The 24,496-nt window shown below is 42.9% G+C and overlaps 2 long non-coding RNA genes across 7 annotated transcripts; one reads left to right on the top strand and one right to left on the bottom strand.

Moving 5' to 3' along the window:
- Positions 1–1,079: 1,079 nt before the first annotated feature.
- LOC110493576 lies at positions 1,080–4,756 on the bottom strand. The gene is made up of 2 exons (XR_002469173.2): positions 4,272–4,756; positions 1,080–3,560 (listed from the first exon to the last, which is right to left on the bottom strand). It is a non-coding gene; the product is annotated as an uncharacterized LOC110493576 (long non-coding RNA).
- Positions 4,757–5,339: 583 nt separating this feature from the next.
- LOC110493575 lies at positions 5,340–24,424 on the top strand. 6 transcript variants are annotated; one of them, XR_002469169.2, is made up of 4 exons: positions 5,340–5,464; positions 11,398–13,163; positions 21,375–21,536; positions 21,670–24,424. It is a non-coding gene; the product is annotated as an uncharacterized LOC110493575 (long non-coding RNA). The 6 variants fall into 6 exon arrangements; XR_002469168.2 differs by lacking the exon at positions 5,340–5,464 and having other exon boundaries at positions 10,580–13,163; positions 21,670–22,182; positions 23,368–24,424; XR_002469167.2 differs by lacking the exon at positions 5,340–5,464 and having other exon boundaries at positions 10,580–13,003; positions 13,089–13,163.
- The last annotated feature ends 72 nt before the right edge of the window (positions 24,425–24,496 follow it).

The raw sequence follows: 24,496 nt of genomic DNA on the forward strand, positions 1-24,496 counted from the left end.
ATATTTTTACTGAGTGGCGGCTTCCATCTGGCCACTCTACCATAAAGGTCTGATTAGTGGTGCTGTTCCTCCACAGCGGAACTCTGAAGCTCTGTCAGAGTGACCATCGGGCTCTTGGTCACCTCCCTGACCAAGACCCTTCTCCCCCGATTGCTCAGTTTTGCTGGATGGCCAGCTCTAGGAAGAGTCATGGTGGTTCCTTGAACTTCTATGCTGCAGAAATGTTTTGGTACCCTTCCCCAGATCTGTGCCTCGATACAATCCTGTCTCGGAGCTCTACGGACAATTCCTTTGAGCTCATGGCTTGGTTTTTGCTCTAACATGCACTGTCAACTGTGGGATCTCATATAGACAGGTGTGTGTGTGCGCCTTTCCAAATCATGTCCAATCAATTGAATTTACATTCCATTGATGCCCATTTTGGCAATCTGAACAAGATGATAGGGTATTGGTCATATTGAAGCAAGTGAACAATTTAAATGAATTATACAACAATTATTGCACTTAAACTGCCATAAATATATTAAGTCCTAGTGGACTCCAATCAAGTTGTAGAAACATCAAGGATTATCAATGGAAACAGGATGCACCTGAGCTCAATTTTTATTTTTATTTTATTTATTATTTTTAACCCCTTTTTCTCCCCAATTTCGTGATATCCAATTGTTGGTAGTTACTGTCTTGTCTCATCGCTACAACAGGCTTGAGATGAAGGTCGAGAAGCCACACTGCTTCTTCTTAACACAGCGCGCATCCAACCCAGCCGCACCAATGTGTAGGAGGAAACACCGTACGTACACCTAGCTTGCACTGCGCCCGGCCCGCCACAGGAGTCACTAGTGCGCGATGAGAGAAGGATATCCCTACCGGCAAAACCCGGACGACACTAGGCCAATTGTGCGTCGCCCCATGGACCTCCCGGTCGCGGCCGGCTGCGACAGAGCCTGGGCTCGAACCCGGAGTCTCTGGTGGCACTGCGATGCAGTGCCTTAGAACACTGCGCCACCCGGGAGGCCCCTGAGCTCAATTTCGAGTCTCATAGCAAATGGTCTGAATAGTCATGAAAAACAGAAACAATATTTACATATCTTTTTTTTATTAGCAAAAAAAATCGATGAAATTGTTTTTGCTTTGTCATTATTGGGTATTGTGAGTAGATTGCTGAGGAAATGTTTTTATTTAATCCATTTTAGAATAGGGCTGTAACTTAACAAAATGTGGAGAAAGTCAAGGGGTCTGAATACTTTCTGAAGGCACTGTACATTCACACAAAGATCCAGGAGGTGATTAAATGTTTTGTTGCCATGGAGGCCGTTTGTCACCTGTAAGTCACATTTGATATACCTGAAACATTCCATTGAGGCCCATTTTGGCAATCTGAACAAGATGAGAGGGCAAACATTGTGTATTCGTCATATTGTAGCAAGTGAACAATTTAAATGAATTATACAACATAACATTGCACTTAAACTGCCATAAATATATTAAGTCCTACAATGTGTTTTATACCCTTTTAAATGTTAAGAGTGATCATTACTGAAACATTTATAAACAATGTACCAAAACATTCAGGTTGATTCACATTTGACAGGTAAGGATGCTTCTAAATACTCTTTCTAGTGACGTAACCTTCACAGCTGTAGCCATGTTCAACTAACGCCACGAAATGCCACTACAAAGTCTTGCATTACAAGACTATCTACAATGATTTATTTTAGCAATCAAATAAACATGCTTTAAAAGGAGTTTTATCAAAGAACATGTACGGTACTAAATGGCATTCATGGCGACCAGTGTATTGACCTTTGAGTGCTTCACAGAAACTCCTTCTCCTACAGAGGAATTCACAGGAGAACCTTGAGGCCAGTTTTCTACAACAAATAAGGCCTTTTGAGAATACATTCAGCCCGTCCCATGATATTCACTCTCCCTCACTGGGTGATATAATAGTTAACCTCTAAGTGAACACTTTCATCTTCATGACCAAGACTTCCAATTATAGACCTGTATAGACTGTTGGGCTGGCACCTAGTACAATCATGGTTTTGAAGAGGGAGTTTCCAATTTTCCAATGCATCATACAGGTGGGATAAGCAATTAGAGCCAACATAAAAACCTAACTAACTGATAATGTTATTCCATCTGGGGAGTGAAACCACTTGAGGCATATTAAGGCAGTCAATCCTAATGATAGTTATCATCCCTTTAGTGCGTTATTAGTTTACAATCTGCAGGCTGTGTCGTCGCTGTGGTTTTAGCATCCCCACATCCAGAGATGGGCAGTATTCCTGTTACATGTAATTGAAATTCATATTTCATTTGCTTTTGAGTATTTTGTCATTTTGTATTTCACTGGCCTGAACTACAATCCAATGTAGTTTGTAACATACTTGAGACCTGTCATTTATATTTTCAAAATACATTTTCTATATCCTTTTTTATTTTATAGCGGTTCAACATTTGGAGGCCCCCTTTCACCCTGCATTGGTATCAGAAGTCACGGCACTATGGTGTGATATGAGTGTCTGCTGAATGAACAACATGTAAATGTACAAATGTACACCTGCAAAGCATGCTGGGTATTATTGATGAGCTCCGCCCACAAAATAAGGCCAATAATAATACCAAGTGTGCTTTGCAATTATTACATTTTTACATTTAGGTCATTTAGCAGACATTTATCCACAGTGACTTAGTCAGTGCATTCAACCAATGTAGATAAACAACCACATATTACAGTCATAGCAAGTTAAATGTGTTTTTGTTTCTGTTACTGAGAATATTGTTGTAGTGAAGGCATGTACTTGCAAATGTATTTTGTATTAAAGAATGAATCATTCTAAATACAATTCTTCGCAAAAGTATTTTGTATTTTAGTTTGATACATTGGTCTTTAAAGTAACTTGTATTTGTAAAAAGATACATTTTCATGCATCTTTTGCCCATCTCTGTCCATGTCTTCATCTTCCATGGGTGCAAAGTGAGTGAAACCATTGACTCCCAGAGACACAGTGTCCAGCAACACCTCCGCAGTAGAATGGTACAATTGGCAGCCGAGATAAAGGCCAAATAGCCAAAAACTTTTCTAGTAGCCAAAATCCCTTGTTAATCAAGTCCTCCTCAATCTAATCCATGTAGGCCGGTAGGCCTCTCCAGGGCTCTGGATGACTTTCCAGACCCACACTCTCAATGCTTCTGATCACTCTGGTAATCCTGTGTTGTCCTCAAAACTAGCCTCCTGGGCCCTGCGTGGCTTCTCCTTCCTCACTCCCCCTCAATGCTTCCTCAACAGTATGTAGGTGAAGAGCACCACCACTCCAGTGGTCAGCGCTGCGATGACACACTGGTGAATGGTGATGACGGTCTCCAGCGTGTGGATGCGCTCCTCCATGGCGCTGGTGTGGATGTAGTCATAGACGGAGGCACCGATGCTCCACACTGCCCACACAGCGTCCACCAGTGCCTTCATAGTGGGGGAGACCATTGGGAGGCTGCAGGGCGCCGCTGAAGCTGGACCCCAGCCTCATCCGCCGCTCACGGGCCCCACTACACGACCCTCACTGGGGGGGAATGAGAGATAGGTACACACAGGGCACACTATGGTGACCTTTGACCCCTTAAATGGAGGTCATATGGGCAGTTGGAAAGAGGAAACTGTGAAGTAGCTCTACATACAGGTTCTTTGAGACAGTTTTCCTGACAGGTGATATATCTGTGATTGTTCAGGCAATTTATCAATATGATATTCATTCATCATCCACAACATGTTATGATTGCTGTTTTTCTAGAATAGGTATCATTCTCATCTTTGACCAGCTGTTACGTAGCCTTCGAGACTAACACCAGCTGACTGTCTGACATCAGGGCACAGATATAGCCTGTTGGTCCCTCCTGACAATCTTCATCTTAGTAAATAAGGAACGTTGCGATGGAATAAAACGATGAATGTAAAAATCTAATTTAATTAGTGATGAGTTCCCCACGAGAAAACAACTCAAAACTGGGACCAATTTGAATAGCCTATGTGCGCAAATATCGAGGCGCCATATTCCTAAACTTCTATGGCCTTGTAGCCAATGGCATTTAGCAAATATTTAACAGGACATGACACAGGAAGGAGATAAAATAATATTGATTGCGATAATTTACTTGGCCAAAACAAGAGCTTTTTAAAAAACCGCATCATCAACATCATCCTTTGGTCGAAACTCGAGTCAAAGTTCGCCAGCGCGACATTATGCGACTATTACACACACACGAATAATACTCACCAAGGGATTGGAAATGTTATGCAAATCGTTGTTGGAATAAGGATGAACATCCGTATCTGTGGTTTATAACAATTATTATTCAGTTTAGAATAAATCGGTGGCGCTGTCTCGGTGTTGCGACTGTGACATTGCTCCTGCGCAAGTGCGTCATTACGCACAGAGAGTAGGGCGTGCTCTTTGGGTTTATTCGTTCTTGTTACTACAATAATCCTCAATTTGTTGCCACGTGGAGTCGCACCACACCACCAAAAGAAGTAGGAGCGCAAGAGAAATGACGGGCCAATATAATAATAATCTAAAATCTTAATATTGCCTAGTGCCAAGTTTACATAAATTCTAAGATGTTTCTTAATAACGGCCACTATGCCTATTAGGCTATAATATGCGAATTTTATGACATTATTATGTAGGCCAAATAAATGTATCATTCGGATAAGAAAGAAACCACAGGAATGTGTCCAACTTTCTTTCGTTGTGTTGTCAATAGTGTGCCGATTTCTATCGATGTCTACTCCATCAATAAGTAGCCTATAACAATATCAGTTAAGTGCTGCGCCCAACCTTGGCAATGGGAACCTATAACTTGGAGACAAGACGAAGTGACGCGCTCAAAATAACCAGGTTACCACTTAGCAGAAGTCCATTTTGGGGAGGTCCCAGCACAAGGGCGCAACACAATATATCTAATCATTTCAGCTCTTGGTGTTGCCGTGGTCATATAGCCTACAACTGGGCAATAACATCTGCAAGTCCGTTTAGAGAATGGATATTTTGAGTGCCGTCGGCGATGCGTGCGCACGGGGTTCGCTCAGACTGGAAAACATCGCATTTATCCTTTTTTTTAACCTTAGGGGAATCCCGAGTGCTACACTGTTGCGTTTTTCTTATTTGGGAGAAAACAACATTTCAAGTTATTTTGAAAGAAAATGGTGCAATACGTCCCCAAGGATATTCTTTCTAAATTTGGTGATTGTGCAATACCAGCGCCACTGATCAAAAAGAGGGGCGGTGGTGGTGTGATGAGCAGCAGCGAACTTCAACTTCGCACGCATCTCCAATCTCTCCCATATACTCATCAAGCGAGGGTTTTGCGCGAAGTCATCTTGCTGTCCAAGGGATGCGGACGAGACATCACGGACCCTACGGCTTTGCGCATTTATGCTGAACATGTTTGTGACATTGGAGAATATCAGGTAAAGACAACGTTAGCTCAGTCAAACAGTGAATATGAATAGCCTATTGTGGTTCTGTGGATTTCCTTGAATTAATTGTTGTGCCTTGTCTGGATAGGAAGAAGTCGACACTATTGGAACAATTAGTTTGTGCCAACTGCGTTTTTGAATAGGATATACTGAATGAATGCTAAACTACAAAGGATTTCGGCTATTTTGTTCATCATTATTCATCATAATCCACTTATAATTCAAGGACAAGACACAATTCCTCACACAATTATAGAGTGCTCTGAAATCAGTGTGTGCCAGAGGCTGGGTCTTTGCGGGCAAGGTGAGTCCTCATTCATTCAACTGGCCTACAAAGTCCCAGTTTCTGACTCATGTGACCAACACGTTCAGAATATATTACAAGTGAACTGACAAAATATAGATTCTGTACTTGTGAACTATTTCGCACTAATGCAATTTAGGGAGACGACATGCACTGCACACTGCCCGGAATATGGACTACCTAACCAAGCATATAACTTTTTCGCAAAACGCACAAGCCTAGTTTAAGGGCCTCACAGGGATTGATATCAAAATATCAATTATAACACACAATTAATATATAGCCTATATGGTTCCTTATTCTAGAAGTGAGAGGGTCAAAAAAACTTTTTTTTAAAAATCATTGTAATAAGATTGGCCAAGAAATTATGACAAGTCATCAAAACAACTTTTACAACACTGATCTACTGCTTTTACATGAATTAATATCAAGTCCATATGTTTTCTACATATGACACGTGGGCTTAAATCTCTTTGACAGGCCAACGTGTTCTTCTCAACATTTATCCAGACCTACATCTTAAAATGGCCCATTAAAAAAAACGTCTTCATTGCAAAGATACAATAACTTTTATGACATCTCTTAACAGTCTACTTGAGAATACATTTTTTATGTCTAAGACAAAAGTTGAATTCAACTGAGGGGGAGAAAAGTCCATCTTCTAATAAGCTTAAAGTGTGTTAGTCATAAAAGTAGCAGTGAAGTCAGTTACCAAATTAGTCTCAGGCATATTTTCACCAGCCAAATGCAATAGTCTACATACCCCACTAGTGAATTTAGCATCTATTCCCTAAATGTGTTACGTAATTAATATTAGCAATGCTGATGGTGACATCTACATGCTCAAATGACACCTAGGTAAGACATATGCTGAAGCATGTGTTTTATTCCAAGATGGATGCAATACTATCTAATTATTATATATCTAAGTATAATGATCATTGCCATAGTACTCTCTACTATTTAGGCCTACTATCTCACCATCTGACTAACATCAATACATTTCTTTACAGTGCTGTTTTTTTTTTTACAGTTTAAGTAGGCGGTGTTCTTCTCTCTCCTTTGCAACAGACTTTGTTTATAGAAGCCTGCCATTTTAAGCTACAGTTGTGACAAAGCTGCGGCTGTCAGCTGTCAGCTCTGTTGAACTATTTTACACATCAGTGTGCTAATTTTAACACTTAATTTGTTTGTTGTCATCAGTGTAAGGACAAAAGACAGTAAACCTTGAAGATTAGCATTTGTGAAACTTTATCTTCTAACTGGAATGATATCCTCTAAGATATCTTCAGGTATCTTCTAACTGAAATGATATCCTCTAAGATATCTTCAGGTATCTTCTAACTGGAATGATATCCTCTAAGATATCTTCAGTTATCTTCTAACTGGAATGATATCCTCTAAGATATCTTCAGTTATCTTCTAACTGGAATGATATCCTCTAAGATATCTTCAGTTATCTTCTAACTGGAATGATATCCTCTAAGATATCTTCAGTTATCTTCTAACTGGAATGATATCCTCTAAGATATCTTCAGTTATCTTCTAACTGGAATGATTTCCTCTAAGATATCTTCAGTTATCTTCTAACTGGAATGATATCCTCTAAGATATCTTCAGTTATCTTCTAACTGGAATGATTTCCTCTAAGATATCTTCAGGTATCTTCTAACTGAAATGATAGAGCTCACGCGTGAACTCAGTTTCAAGTTTAAAAACAGAATCAAATAGATTACACCCTCAAACTAAGTGAGACGTCGTCATTAACGTTCCTATTGCTCTGTTTCAGGTCATTTTAAGATATATGTAGGCCACAGCTGATTTACATCCTACCACCATAAAGATGAAATGACTCACTACAAAAACTAAACCAAAAACATTGCATGACACAACTCCTCCTCAACACCAACCAGGAAAACAGCCAGTAAGAGTGTGAGAGTGTAGAGTGCCTAAGTGGGAAGGCTTGGGAGGCTGGTAACACGGGCCTGGATTGAATAAGCACCATGGCTATGCTGGACATCTGGGATATCCACCAAGAGTGCTGATTTAAGTTGGGATATAAACAGTGCTCACTGCCTGCCAAGCCTTTCTCAATGGCATTTTATATTGTTCCAGGTCCAGTCAGACTCATCTCGCGACTTGCAATAGTCTTTGTAATCACTTTAACTAGACCATATCAGTCTCTAACCCAGGCTGCAGCTGTAACTAGGCCTGGGCCTACACTACATGTGCGAGCATATGCCAGGGAATGCTTGTTCAAGGTATGTCAGGTCATTGGATTCGTTCGTCGAGTTTCCAACTGAAACACAGCAATTCAAAAGCCATAACATGTGTAATATATTGTCATTACGTAGTAATTGTGAATAGAGCAAACTCCTCTAATTCAACTGGCCTAGGTTGTGTTTACCTTGTCTGCTACAGTAAAGCTGAAGAGCTAATGAACTAGACTAGGGACCCTTCTGAGAAAGACTGAAGCTCTGAACTCATTCAACCCCCTTTAAAATGCCCGCACTAATCCCAATAACAGTCAGCCATTATAAATATACAATTCATAAATTGCTTTCTGTGAAATATGCAACCCTCTAGCCTCATCCACTTAAACTCAAAGTCCAATGTGTTGGCCTATTGACAGGCTGGTTGGTTCTTCTTTCACCTCTGTTTGTTGTTCCGAATGATCCAGCCACGGTTCTGATGGTACCCAACTAATCCAAGCTGTGAACCCACTCCTCAACCAGTAAACGCAACGGTTCAATCTCAAAAAAGTTGGAACAGACATAAGAGAAAGAGAGACAGAGACAGAGACAGAGACAGAGAGAGAGAGAGGGAGGGATGGAGAACGAGAAAAAGGCAGCAAGAAAAGTGAGGGACTTTTAGGGGCAGCTGTGTTTAATTAACCCAGTCATAATGCCCCTAAAAATCCTTATTGCTCTTGCAATGGTCAACAGAATCTTCTATAAGAACAAGTCTCTGTTATGTGGCGACGCACTCTTACGGACATGTTACAAGCTCTATGAAATCCATTGGTCACATTGTCAAGTCCCTGAAATATGTTCAGATTGTCTTGAAGCAAGTTGGAGGGCATTGAAAATTGAATAGAAAATGCTTATTTGTTACTCCCAACTGACGCATTTCGACAAATTACGGACGTTGTCAGGGTGCTTTCCTAACTTGTCAATGAATTAGTCAAACAAATCTAGTTAGATGCAACTCTGGCCTCAGGCGTTCTTATCCGGAGTTCACGTCTCGTTGAAGGTGCTGCATCACGACACAACAACAGTTCCAACCTAGACAGATATGTAACAACAGTTCCAACCTAGTCAGATATGTAACAACAGTTCCAACCTAGACAGATATGTAACAACAGTTCCAACCTAGACAGATATGTAACAACAGTTCCAACCTAGACAGATATATAACAACAGTTCCAACCTAGACAGATATGTAACAACAGTTCCAACCTAGTCAGATATGTAACAACAGTTCCAACCTAGACAGATATGTAACAACAGTTCCAACCTAGTCAGATATGTAACAACAGTTCCAACCTAGACAGATATGTAACAACAGTTCCAACCTAGACAGATATGTAACAACAGTTCCAACCTAGTCAGATATGTAACAACAGTTCCAACCTAGTCAGATATGTAACAACAGTTCCAACCTAGTCAGATATGTAACAACAGTTCCAACCTAGTCAGATATGTAACAACAGTTCCAACCTAGTCAGATATGTAACAACAGTTCCAACCTAGTCAGATATGTAACAACAGTTCCAACCTAGTCAGATATGTAACAACAGTTCCAACCTAGACAGATATGTAACAACAGTTCCAACCTAGTCAGATATGTAACAACAGTTCCAACCTAGTCAGATATGTAACAACAGTTCCAACCTAGACAGATATGTAACAACAGTTCCAACCTAGACAGATATGTAACAACAGTTCCAACCTTTTTTTTTTTTTTTTTTTTTTTTACCTTTATTTAACTAGGCAAGTCAGTTAAGAACAAATTCTTATTTTCAATGACGGCCTGGGAACAGTGGGTTAACTGCCTGTTCAGGGGCAGAACGACAGATTTGTACCATGTCAGCTCGGGGGTTTGAACTCACAACCTTCCGGTTACTAGTCCAACGCTCTAACCACTAGGCTACCCTGCCGCCCCTAAACAGATATGTAACCGTGTTTTTAATGAGGAATACATATATGTTTCATTTCATTGTTATTTGTTTTTACTGCATTTGTTTTTAGGCATATGGGCAATGAAATGTACCAATATTTACATAGAGTTGCATATTTTCCAAAACTTGGGTCACAGGAAAACATAGAATTTCTCATTTGGGTCCCAGGCTGAAAAAGTTTAAGAACCCCTTCTTTAGATGAGTGGGATGATTAAAGACCAGAGCACACTTTGCCCAGACAGAACTATAGACATCTTCATCCTCACTAATGATAGCTATGCGCCTATGGAACCCTGCCTGACCTGTTCACCGGATGTGCTACCTTGTCCCAGACCTGCTGTTTTCAACTCTCTAGAGACAACAGGTGCAGTAGAGCTACTCTGAATGATCGGCTATGAAAAGCCAACTGACATTTACTCCTGAGGTGCTGACCTGTTGCACCCTCTACAACCACTGTGATTATTATTATCTGACCCTGCTGGTCATCTATGAACGTTTGAACATCTTGGCCATGTTCTGTTATAATCTCCACCCGGCACAGTCAGAAGAGGACTGGCCACCCCTCATAGCCTGGTTACTCTCTAGGTTTCTTCCTAGGTTTCGGCCTTTCTAGGCAGTTTTTCGTAGCCACCGTGCTTCTACACCTGCATTGCTTGTGGTTTGGGGTTTTAGGCTGGGTTTCTGTACAGCACTTTGTGACATCAGCTGATGTAAGAAGAGCTTTATAAATAAATGTGATTGATAATGATAGCTATGTACCTTGCAGGTTGGCCTTAGGATGTCATTATCTCCCCAGTATCCATTGTTTAACATGCAGACAAGTGAGCTATATGTCCTTCAGTTTCTTGACTTTGTGCCAAAGGCCAGACAGACAGACGGGCGAAGGATTCTGATCTGATCCGGGTTGGGGTGGGGTGTGGTGGGGTTGGAGAACTGTCTGAGAGGGGGAGGCTGGCTGGAGGAGGAGACGGAGAGGAGTGCTCCTCCGTGGGGGTGAGTCATCGCCTTCGGAGGCTATTCAGTGAGTTCACTCTGGGAGGATCGTGATCCTTCGGTTGGTCGGTGAATCCGCCGTCCTCCTCGCCACAGCCAGAGAGGGGCTGTGAAGGAAAGTGTGGGGGCCTGGCTGGGCTGATGACTCAGGGCCACGCACCGCACAAGGAGTGAGGGAGGAGGGGGAGGGAGGGAGGAATTACGAATTACTCCGAGCATGTGGAATCTCATACAGCTATCACAGGACAGACACTGTGCTTCTACTAGGCTCTGAGGCTCTGTAGAAGTCTGTCCTTAGGCACAGTGGTAATGGCAGTGGTAAGACGGCTAAGGGCCGTTGGTTTCCATTGAAGAGGAACAGAACAGAGCAGTATATTCCTGTCCTCGCACTTTGAAACAAAGTCATGCCCCCCTTCTTATTGAATGAATTACGTCTTTCTATTACAGCAAGTCGGTGCAGGTTTGAAGCTCTGCAACTCCAGCAAAGTAATTAAGCATTGCATGCTGTCAAAATATTCCATTACAAAAGTCTTGAAGATTTGGGAAGTGTCTCCGGTGACTATCTAGATGGGAGGGGAGGTGAGTTGGGCCGTTTATTGTCCAGTTCTTCCTGTTTCTTTCTTGAGTGATGATGCTCCTCCTCCAGCTCTGTCATTGGATAAATTCTTTCAAATAACAAAGCTTCATTGAGTGATGATGACAAACATTTCCAGAAAGAGAACTACCTGTATGACATGCAATACGGACTCTCTATGCGCCCCCTCTAGTGTGAGTCATCAGGCCTAAAGACGCCGAGCTGTGAGTGGTGAATCAGGTGTTGATAATGGCCAACAGTGGAGGGCTGGTCAGCCGACAGGTGGGGGCTGGTGTGTGTTGGGTGTGTGTATAGGTGTGCAGTGCGTGCATGTATTGTTGTGTGCATGTTTTGTGTGATGTGAGTGTGGAGGGAGATTATGGTGTGTGTGTGTCTCCATGAAGAGGAGTTGATGTTGTGTGATGCATGACTCAACACGAGAGGAAGGCCACACCCATGGGACGAGCCCAGGCTCCCTTCAGCGGCGGCATGGTCCTAGATCTCACTGACTATGGGTGCCACGATTAAAGTGTATTGTCCTAACTGATGAAGCTCAAACACTTGAAGAGGCACTCAAATCCTGCACAAACCCTCCGACACAAAGGCAGAGAGGCCAGGCGAGAAAGTGGAGCACACCTTCACCCTCCGCTGTATGCCCCTTTATAAACAAACTCTTCCAACCTGATTTCAGCCAACCAGCTACTGAGAGTCTGGGCCCGTATTCACAAAGCGTCTCAGAGTAGCAGTGCTGATCTAGGATCAGGTCCCCCCTGTCCATACAAACATATTCATTATGGTCTAAAAGGCAAAAAACTGAACCTAGATCTGCACTCCTTCTCTGAGACACTTTATGATAGGGACAACCGGGAGTAAATAGAATGACTTAGCCATGGCTTAACCATGTGTTGCATCTCCATAATGGTAATTTCCTCCAGTAATTACTCATCATTAAATGTCTCTCTCTCCCAATCACCTGGTTAGTGTTTATAATACGGTCTGCCTTGGTAAATCCCCATCATTCTGAAATAGCCTGATTGTGTTTAATTGGAGCATTCACTAAACAGAGTCCACCCACCAGCATCAACAAATCCAATATATTTTAACAGCAGGGAACAATTTAATCCGCCTCCATATATCACCATTGTAAACAACCAAGACGCAGAGCCCAATGTTGCACAATGAGCCTGCGTTGAGGAGGAGTTGAAAGGTCAGGTAAACACTTGTCCCAGGCTTTCCCTGCCTTTTTAATCAGGACTCCTGTCCATTTTTTGATCTTGATTAGATCTCTTGACTTATGGCTGTGTACACTAATGCTGCACTTCTGGCGGCTCCTTAACTCACTGTTTGGTTTGTTTCATGTGGACGGGAATGTCAAGTTGCTTGTTGGCCTGGAGGCTTGTGCGCTGAGTCGCCGACAAACCATGGAATGAATCCTTTGCAGACTAATGGGCGGGCCAACGTTTTCCAGTGTTTGTCATGGTGAGTTTGTTTGCCTATATGCATACCTCATATTCATATTCAGTGCTAACTTTAGTGCTTGTGTGTTTCCATTCTGTGAATATAGGTCCTCAAAGCCCAACGTGGTCCAGTTTCAGAGAAACTGCCTCATTCAGCACAAATATTATGGAAGACCATTTAGGTACTTCTCCACCCTCCTTGTCTTCGCCAACCAGCCATGGGGGAGGTGCTGACAGATTTGTTGTTTTTTTCTGGCAATTTGGGGTCAACGATGCATGTTAGCAAACCTCGCCGGCTCTCTTAGTTTGCATTGCAAAACCAGGAGGCCCCCGACGTGCATTGTGCAATGTACACAGCACTCTGTTGGGTGACTGGCATGTGTCTGATGATGCTTGATGCTTTAGATATGGTTGTGGCCGTTGAATGAGGCATTCACAGTCGATTACATGTTGTCAGGGGTCTGTATTGGCAAGAATGCACAAAATCCCTGTCATTCAGTAACTAATAGCTTTTACGCTAAAACGGACTTCGCAGAATAAGGCAAAGATGCTCAACAGTTCAAATCTCTGCACAGCACGTTGGAAAAGACTAAGGGGAGACAACCTTGCTACCTCAAATGGCCTCCTGCAGTCTTCAAGGACTGGTGAGTGGGTGTGAGGACGTTGGTAAAATGAAAACATGCAGAGTCAGGCGCAGGACACAGTTCTGAGTAATCATCCAAAATGTACTCCAACAAGGAACAAATACAATAATCCCAAGCACGAACAATGAGAACCCACATGACAAACAATAACGCACAAAACAGAGAGGGAAATCAGAGGGTTAAATAAGGAACATCATTAATGGAATGGAAACCAGGTGTGTATGATCAAGACAAAACAAAACGAAAATGAAACATAGATCGGTGGTGTCTAGGAAGCCAGTGACGTCGACCGCCGAACGCCGCCCGAAGAAGGAGAGGGACCAACTTCGGCCGAAGTCGTGACAGTGGGGCTGGTGAACTTAATGAGATTTTCATGGTTTCTCAAGTATCTTTGGGATTTCTCAGTCGGTCTCAACAGCACAGCATGAAGCTACAGCTTGAAGACCCACGGTCTAGTCCTCCTTGTCCAACCTGGCTCAGTTGATAGGACGACATGACCGGAAATCCATCTTCCTCAAAACCCCTCTTACATTACATTAGAAAGGTCTTCCGGCCCTCTCAAAACTGTCATTGGAGCTCCTTCAAAATCATAGAGAAAACATGATTGTTCCTCTTTGGTCTTTATGTTGGCAAACACCCTTTCGTCTTGAAGGAGAAGCTAAATCCATTTATAGTCCGTTTCAGGGGGGAAATGTGTGTGTAGCGCAACTGTTCTCCAGGGCCGAACAAAGAGCTGTTTTATGTTGGCACCAGATTGAGGTCTGTGGATCACAATGTGACAAGGCAGACCTCAGAAGACCCTTGCCCAGCAGCTAGTGATGTGCCTTCTTATTCTTGGAGCCACTCTCTCATTCCAGGACATGGAAACCCTTGGCCTGGCCATCCATACAACTCCAAAACCAACAGTTCTGCCCATGTGTAAGCAAAGAGGGCAAGTGTTTTTTTCACGACACCTAAATGTATTTTTCTTTTGTGGACAGCATCTTTCGCTGCCCCTTTTGCTTTTTGTTATTCCACAAGTCTTTGTCTTGGCCAGTTCCTGTGCACATAGCTCTGCGGGATCTGAGGCGTCACACACCGTGGCATTGTTTTTTTGGTCATGTGACGTCTAGAGTTGACACTGGCATCAATCCTCCGACCGTTTCACACTCCAACACTGCCAGTAGGATCTTTTGACTTCCTTGACTTCCCTTTTAGTTTGTAGTGGAGTAAAGGGGCTTTACAGCACTTCTACATTGAAACCCTGTTTTGGAACGCTTTCTTTAGATCAGTGGTCATCAACAGGTCGATCTCCAAGGCATTCCTAGTCGATCGGCAAATATTTCTGTAAAAAACCCAACAATAAGCCTTGCGTTCCTATTTTTTCTTTTTTGTCTCACGCTGTTGTTGGTAGGTGCACCCGATTCAGCTGCCCTGCGCTCCAGGTATGCGATGTGTTCCCATTTTGAACCATTTCATATGTTTGAAGGCGCAAATCAAGTACACTATAGGCCTACCAATCGGAGGACTGTCTGCAGTAACATAGCAGGCATAAAAGAAAGCTACAGCAAAGGCGGTACAGAGGGTAGTGTGTACGGCCCAGTACATTACTGGGGCCAAGCTTCCTGCCATCCAGGACCTATGTACCAGGATGTGTCAGAGGAAGGCCACTAAAATTGTCAAAGACTTCAGTCATCCAAGTCATAGACTGTTCTCTCTGCTACTGCACGGCAAGCGGTACCGAAGCACCAAGTCTAGGACCAAAAGGCTCCTTAACAGCTTCTACCCCAAAGCCATAATACTGCTGAACAAGGAATCAAATGGCCACCCAGACTATTTACATTGACCCCCCCTCCCCCTTTGTTTTTACACTGCTGCTACTCGCTGTTTATTATCTATGCATAGTCACTTTACAAATTACCACGACTAACCTGTACCCCGGCACATTGACTCGGTACTGGTGTCCCCTGTATATAGCCTCATTGTTATGCAATTTTCTTGTAACTTTTTGATGTTATTACTTTTTTTAACTTTCGTTAATTTAGTAAATATTTTCTTAACTCTATTTCTTGAACTGCATTGTTGGTTAAGGGCTTGTAAGCATTTCACATTGCATTCGGCGCATGTGACAAATAACATTTGATTTGAAGACTGTGTCCCTTTTTGAACAGTGTCAGAGGAGGACCCTAAGTCTGCTGCTCTCTCCCTCCGCTGAGACTGACCATCAGATGCAGGCTCCACCAGCCTAGTAAAATTAAAATGACTGAAGTGTATGCTCATTCAGCGGTCCCTCACAATAATACAACAAATGACCTATTACCGGTGTGATCATATAGCCTACCTTAAATGTTGAAATATAATTGTAAAAAAGGGTCTGCGAAACAAAGCCAATATGCAGTGATAATGTATTGGGCCTATAGCCTACTGCACACACCTCATTACTACAGTAGCGTTTTTAATAGGTTAATGTTGCCTTGCCCTACGTTTTTTAAAATCATGTACAACAACAAAAAAAGGGTTGAACGGTAGATCTCGGCTTGCATCAGAAATTGATCCGACTCAGAAAAGGTATGTGACCGCCTGCTCTGGATCATTCCAGGTGGTCCCTGCCTTCTTCATCTTATTATTCCTCTTCATGGTCTTCACCTTCTTCTCAATAAATAGGTTTTTATTCAGTAGCCAACTGTTGCATCAATGCATGCCGCCATCTCTAGAATATGGCTGTAGATATCTTCTGAAGTAGGGGGATATTTATGATGTAACACACCACACGACTGCAGCCTTTTGAAGCTTTCGCAGCCTCCGCCACGGCCATTTTAGATATATATAAAGTCAATAAAGAAGTTGTATTGGAGTAAACACTCGTCTCCGTTCCCAGAGCGAGAGAGAAGAAAAATGTATCTAGTGCAGTAAATTGAACTCAACTTTGCCTCGTTCATGAACTCGCCTAAAAATAACCTGTTCCAACAAGTGAAACACTTTCCAGCTAAGCTAACACCGAGGCCCTTTAAAGTAACATAAGATAATTGGTTTTCAATGATGAGATACCAATTTAAACCAGGTTAGCCTCTGTCAAAGGCTGAGAAACGCTTGAAAAGTGTCGGGCATAGGGCTTACAGGGCTTTCAGAAAGTATTCACACACCTGGACTTATTCCACATTTTGTTGTGTTACAGCCTGCATTTAAAATGGATTAAATTCAGATGTTGTGTCACTAGCGTACACACAATACCCCAAACAAACAGGCCTGGATGAGATCTTTAAGGTCAGGGCCCTCCGCAAGGCTCACAAAATAATTTTAGACCCAAGCCATCCCCTGTACCCGGACTTTGAACTACTTCACTCTGGGCGCAGGTATAGGGCACCCCTCAGCAGGAAAAACAGAACTAGACAATCATTTGTGCCAGGTGTGATATCCCTCCTAAATAGCTCCGGCTAATGTTCCTATCGAGTCAGTAAGGCCAGCAGGCTAGTCTTTTGAAAAAAAAATGTTTTAATGTTTTTTGGTATGTAACTGTTATGAAAGTTGTATTGTCAATTTTGTTTTGTATTTAAACGCCACTTTAAATGTGTACATGACACCGCAACAACATTTCCCCATGGGGACAATAAAGTCAGTAAGTAAGTAATGTCAAAGTGGAAATTGTACAAATTAATTAAAAATGAAAATCTGAAATGTCTTTGGTCAATAAGTATTCAACCTCTTTGTTATGGCAAGCTTAAATAAGTTCAGGAGTAAAAATGTGCTTAACAAGTCACATAATAATTTGTATGGACTCACTCTGTGTGCAATAAGTGTTTAACATAATTGATTTATGACTACCTCATCTCTGTACACACATACATACATACAATTGTGTGTAAGGTCCCTCAGTCGAGCAGTGAATTACAAACACCGAGACCAGGGAGGTTTTCTAATGCCTCACAAAGAAGGGCACCGATTGGTAGATACATACAATTTAAAAAATCACATTGAATATCCCTTTGAGCATGGTGAATGTATTAATAACACTTTGGATGGCGTATCAATGGATGGTCACTACAAAGACACAGGGGTCCTTCATAATGCAGTTTTTGGAGAGGAAGGAAAATGCTCAGGGATTACACCATGAGGCCAATGGTGCCATTAACACAGTTACAGAGTTGGCTGTGACAGGAGAACTGAGGATGGAACAACAACATTGTAGTTACTCCACAATACTAACCTGAATGAAAAGAGTGAAAAGGAAGCCTGTACAGATACAAATATTCCAAAACATGCAATAATGCACTAAAGTAAACCTTAAAAACATGCAATAATGCACTAAAGTAAACCTTAAAAACATGCAATAATGCACTAAAGTAAACCTTAAAAACATGCAATAATGCACTAAAGTAAACCTTAAAATCATGGCAAAAATGTGGCAAAAACATTTTGTCCTGAATACAAAACGTTATATTTTGGGAAAATCCAACAACACATCACGGAGTACCACTCTTCCTATTTTCAAGCATGGTGGGTGTTTGCATCATGTTATGAATATGATCGTCATCGGCAAGGACAAGGGAGTTTCTTTCGGATAAAAAATAAACAGAATAGAGATAAGCACAGGCACAGTCCTAGTAGAAAACCTGGTTCAGTCTGCTTTCCAAAAGACACTTGGAGACAAATTCACCTTTCAGCAGGACAATAACCTAAAACAAGGCCAAATATACACTGGAGTTGCTTACCAAGATGACATTGAATGTTCCTGAGTGGCCTAGTTACATGTTTTAACTTAAATCTGCTTGAGAATTTATAGCAAGACTTGAAAATGGCTGTCTAGCAATGATCAACAACCAACTCGACAGAGCTTGAATATTTTTTTAAATAATAAATGTGCAAATATTATACAATCCAGGTGTGCAAAGCTCTTAGAGACTTACACAGAACTACTTACCACTGTAATCGCTGCCAAAGGCAATTCTAACATGTATTATTGACTCAGGGGTGTGAATACTTATGCAAATGACATATTTCTGTATTTAATTTTCAATACATATACAAACGTTTCTAAAAACATATTTTCACTTTATCAATATGGGGTATTGTGTGTAGATGGGTGAGAATAAAATCTATTGAATGCATTATGAATTCAGACTATAACACAACAAAATGTGGAAGGGTATATCTGAAGACATTGTATATCCGGCAGAAAACACCTTCACACACACACACGTCGACCCTGGGTGTCTGTGGAGGTGTTGACGGGGGATTGGCTGCCGAGTAACAGAGGCTGCAACCAATTAGCATACAGAGTAGTGATGTAGCCTCGAATGCCCTCTGGTTAACAGAGAGGATAGCATGAACACACCACACTTTCTCTATTCTCTCTCTATCTCTTCCTTTTCCTCTCCCTCCTCAGGTTCAGACAGTCTAATGGCCTTGTGATCCGACTGAGCCCCGGCTTTGTGGGATACTCTAGGACTCCAGCATTAAGATAACGAGACAGTCACGGTGGGGCTAGTTTTCCAGGAAGTCAACCGGAATAGTGAGAATCTTTAAACTACTCTCAAGTCTCATTCAAAGAGAGAGAGAGAGAAAGGTAACCCTGTGGTGGGCGTAAGTAAGAGGATGGATGGTTTAATTGGGCGAAGAGAATGAAATGGATTCATTTCTGGTTTGTTCAAAAGGCGTAGTAATTAGAGGTGGGAACAGAGTAGTATTAGCAGCAGAGGCGGGAGAGAAGTGAAGTGAAAGCTCACCATTTCCCATTAGAAACTGCATCTAGGCCGGTCATGTGTGTTAAATAGCCATCTGATTGGCTGACTGACTACTGTTGTATAGGTCTGTTATACTGTACAGAGCATTAGGTAGTCATGAGCTTAGAGAATCAACTCCCTTGTAAACCAGATGACCATCTCAGTGGGACTCGCCAGGTTAAACAAAGGATAGATCAAATAAATGAAGGTGGGACTTTCCTCTCATGCAGGCAGCAGTTTACTATGGCGTGGAGTGGGACGGGATGGCTGGGTGAGATTTACTACAATAGTAGAGTCACAAGGGGCTGGAGTGAAGTGGTACTTTTCTCTGCTCTCCTCCCTTTTTCTATGCAGCTGCCTGGTATGTGGGTCACACCATGGTGTTGTGTGTGTGTGTGTGTGTGTAGTATGTTTTCACCCGCCTGTATGTATGCTCCTCTATTCGTGTATGTACCCCGGCGTGCACCTGCGTGTGTGTGTGTGCGCGCGTATTCCTATATGTGTATCTACCTCTCGCCAGACAGGGGGAGATATTTAAGTGTGACACGCTGCATGGCCTGTTTGCCTTGCTCCCAGCCATCAAGAGAAGTGTATACATCCCTCACCTTGGCCAGGGAGGAAGGATATTTCTGATGGAGTGGAGGGCTGAATTTAGGCCCAGGCATTCTCAGTATCTGTCACCCAACTCCAATAGATCACCGTGCAGTGTGTTGCCCTGAGGAAGTGTGTGTCCGTGTTTACTCCCTCCCTCCCAGGTCCAGGTTGCTTTGCGCTGAGCCCAGTAAATATACACAGTGCCTTCAGAAAGTATTCATACCCCCCAACGTGTTCCACATTTCGCTGTTACAGCCTGAATTCAAAATTGATTCAACAGATTTTCTTCACACTCATCTACACACAAAACCCAATGTCTTTACACATTTTAGCATATTTTTTGAAAATGAAATGAATGTTAGAATCACCTTCGGCATCAGTTTTTCTGGGTAAGTCTCTAAGAACTTTGCACACCTGGATTGTACAATATTTGCTCAATTCTTCAAGCGCTGTCAAGTTGGTTGTTGATCATTTCTAGTCAACCATTTTCAAGTCTTGCCATGGATTTAGTGCCTTATTGCAAACAGGATGCATGTTTTGGAATATTTGTATTCTGTACAGGCTTCCTTCTTTCCCCTCTCATTCAGGTTAGTATTGTGGAGTAACTACAGTGTTGATCCATCCTCAGTTTTCTCCTACCACAGCTTTTAAACTCTGTAACTGTTTGGCCTCATGGTGGAATCCCTGAGAGGTTTCCTTCCTCTCTGGTAACTAAGTTAGGAAGGATGCCTGTATTTATGTAGTGACTGGGTGTACATATTCAATGTCTGATTTTTTAAATGTATTTTCATCTACCAATAGGTGCACTTCTTTGGGAGACATTGGAAAACCTCCCTGGTCTTGTGTGGTTGAATCTGTGTTTGAAATTCACTGCTCGACTGAGGGACCTTACAGATAATTGTATGTGTGGGGTACAGAGATAGTCAAGTCAAAAACATTGTTAAACACTATTATTGCACACAGCGTGAGTCTATGCAACTTATTATTTGACTTGTCAAGCATATTTTTACTCCTGAACTTATTTTAGGCTTGCCATAACAAAGAGGATGATGACTTTTCAGCATTTCATTTTTAATTAATTTGTCAAATTTAGAAAAACATACTTTGACATGTTGACATTCTGGGGTATTGTGTGTAGCCAGTGACACAAAGTCTCAATTTAATCCATTTTAAATTCAGGCTGTAATACAAGAAAATGTGGAAAAAGTCAAGGGGTGTCAATACTTTCTGAAGGCACTGTACACAGTGACTCTTGCTTTCCCTTCCTAAAGTGTCCCTACGTTTACTTCCCTACTAAGATGGAGTACATCATTTTAACCAGTATGTATTGAGATGTTTGGATGTTCATGCACTGTATCCTCGGTCGACTACAAAGTATTTTGAATATAGTAGGGAAACTCACTGTGCTGTATGTGTTTTTGAACAATGACACAACAATGTCATCTGCCCTGTTTAGAGTGGTTTACCAGATGGCTTCCATGGAGTTTCTCAACCTCCACCAAATAGGGAATTGCCATTGACAGCAAGTAAACAACCTGAACACCAACTGCCGCCAACGTAAACATCTTAAGGTAGCATGTGTCTCTGCTACATTCAAAACTTCGGCTGCAGTTGTCAGGTAAAAACAACATCCTCCTTACACTACCTTTTAAATGCTTTCACAACTGAGTCAACTCTTGCAATCTCCATCCCAAAATGTTGAATTAACGTTGAATGAATGTATTCTCACTGTATACATATTATCCATATAGGCTGGGTTAAAGGTCATGAAGCATCCAGTGACGGGTGGAAATGAAGACCACACAGCTTGAAGAGATCAGGTTGAAGAGGGAGGACATATTTAACTTGTGGGTCATAGGTCAAACTCTCTCCCTCTACCTTTCCATCTCCCCCGCTCTCTTTCACTCTCACCTTTCTCCTTCCCCTCTACCCCGCTCTTTCTATCACCCCACCTCTCTCTTTCTTCACCTACATGTATACTCCTGTCTTTTCCTCTTCTGACCCCCCCACCCCTCTCTCTCCTTCATTCTCATCCTCTCTCTCAGCCTGGCTGTTATTTCTCCATATGTTTTGACTATGTGCTACCTGAGCTGGTCTGTGCTGTTGGGCCTGAGGCAGGTCTCTGGCAGGCAGCAGTGTCAAGTTGGAGGGAGGCTTGGTGGTCTGTGTGTGACATGGAGAAGGGCCCACCGGCACCGCAGCAGCCCCGCTGAGGCCAGGTCTACAGCTGTCCCACCCTGCCAGGGCCTCTGCTTACAGTCACTGTGAGTTACGACCGTTGCTCCTTACTCACACACACACACACACTGGCAGGCGCACACACAGAGGTGAATGCCCCCCCTACTAGCAGCCACACACACCGCAGACACACACGCTGAGGCAAGATATATTCCTAGCAGGAGCTTAAGCCCTATCTGAGAAAGCCCATTCCCACTTGGCTTGTTAAAGACAGGCCATGTAGAAAGAGTACATTTAAAGCCCACACATCAAATACAGGGGAAATGTGATGTGTAGCTGATAGCGCTCTGTGCATTCACACCACATCCCGTGCCAGAGGGCACAGACAAACACACACACACACTCCCCGTACCAGAGGGCGCACACACACACACACACACACACACACACACACACACACACACACACACACACACATACACCCCGTACCAGAGGGCACACACACACCCTGTACCAGAGGGCACACACACACCCCGTACCAGAGGGCACGCAAACACTCTTTATCAGAGGGCACACACACACCTCGTACCAGAGGGCATGCACACACACACACACCCCGTACCAGAGGGCACGCACACACACACCCCATACCAGAGGGCACGCACGCAAACACACCCCGTACCAGAGGGCACACACACACCCTGTACCAGAGGGCACACACACACCCTGTACCAGAGGGCACATACACCCTGTACCAGAGGGCACACACACACAATGAATAACCCCCACCAGACGCACACATAGACGAATGATCCTTAACAGAGGACACACACAAACTCCCAAAGCCCTCAATCACAGGCGTGTACGGGCCCAGCATACATGTTTATGTCTACAGATCAATCCAGCTGATCCAGAAGCAGCCCAACCTTGACCTGATAGATCAACAATGCTCTCTGTCTCTCCATTATTGGCGAGATGTTTGGACACAGCTTGTAGCAGGGTGATGAGGCCAGAACTGATATTGGATTTCATAACCCTATAATGCTATAGTCCAATCATTGAAATGCTTTACTTTAGAACAGAAGCTTTTGCTAATTAAATCAATACAATTGTCCTGTTGTTTGTTCTACAGCAAGGAGAACGTCCCCTGAAGGTGTGTGTGTGTGTGTGTGTGTAAATGTGTAACTGTGTTCATGCATGTATGTGTGTGTGTCAATGTAATACAGTATCTCATGCAACAATCACCGGATGGAATGCTTCTTGGTCCACAGGAAAGGATGGATGGAGAGAAGATGGATGGATGGATAGAGGATCGAGATTAGAGATGGATAAATAGAGGATAGAGACTAGAGATGGATGGAGAGAGGATGGATTGAGAAAGGCGTGGGTGTAGATGAATGGTGAGTGGGGGTCCTGCAGTACTAAAAGCCGGTGACCCAGACCATACACACCCACTCACAGGGACCTAACACCACTCAGAGGACTGCTCCTTGGTCCACTGCTACCACATGCTAAAACACTTAGATACAACACACACACACACACACACACACACACACACATACACACACACACACACACACACACACACACACACACACAGAGATAGCAAAATGCTAAATGTGAAGTTCACATTCAAAATACATCCCGAGACACAGACTACCAGTCAGAGACATCAACACACGCTCTTGTGTGTGTTGCCATGCGATGGTGATGAGCTGCACATGACATGAGTGGGGCGTGGAGCCCAACCTCTTATCAGACAAAGGAGATACACAGAGAAGAGAGAAGGAGGGAAGGAGAGGAGAAGGATGGGGGGGGGGGGGAGGAAGGAGACGTGCCGCCCCAGACTGCAGTCATGAGGTCTCCATCCCGTTCCACACGCCGAGTCTCGTGGGTAAAAAGCCATAATAAAAAAACTTTGCGCTATAGCCAAAACCCCCCTCACACACAGTCAAGAGTCACAACACACACACACACACACACACACACACACACACACACACACACACATACACACACACACACACACACACACACACACACAGTCAAGAGTCACAACACACACACACAGTCAAGAGTCACAACACACACACACAGTCAAGAGTCACAACACACACACACAATCGAGCCACAACACACACACAGGAACCGGACTGCGTAGATTAATGCCATTCGCCCCGGGAGTACCCCTTTGGTTTTGAGTTGAGGAAGTCCAGACAAGCTATTTCACACACACTGTTCATGTGATCCCATAAATTCACTTCCTTTTCTGTATGTCTTGACCGAAAAGTTGTGTTTGTCAATAAAATGTTTGATTTGCAAGTACATAGTGTGTGGGAGTCATTATTTTTCTTCACTTAGTGGGGAATTCATGCCCTTCCTATGCAATCATCTGAC

The sequence above is a fragment of the Oncorhynchus mykiss genome, chromosome 17 (genome assembly GCF_013265735.2).
Source record: "Oncorhynchus mykiss isolate Arlee chromosome 17, USDA_OmykA_1.1, whole genome shotgun sequence".
Classification (NCBI taxonomy): Eukaryota; Metazoa; Chordata; class Actinopteri; order Salmoniformes; family Salmonidae; genus Oncorhynchus; species Oncorhynchus mykiss.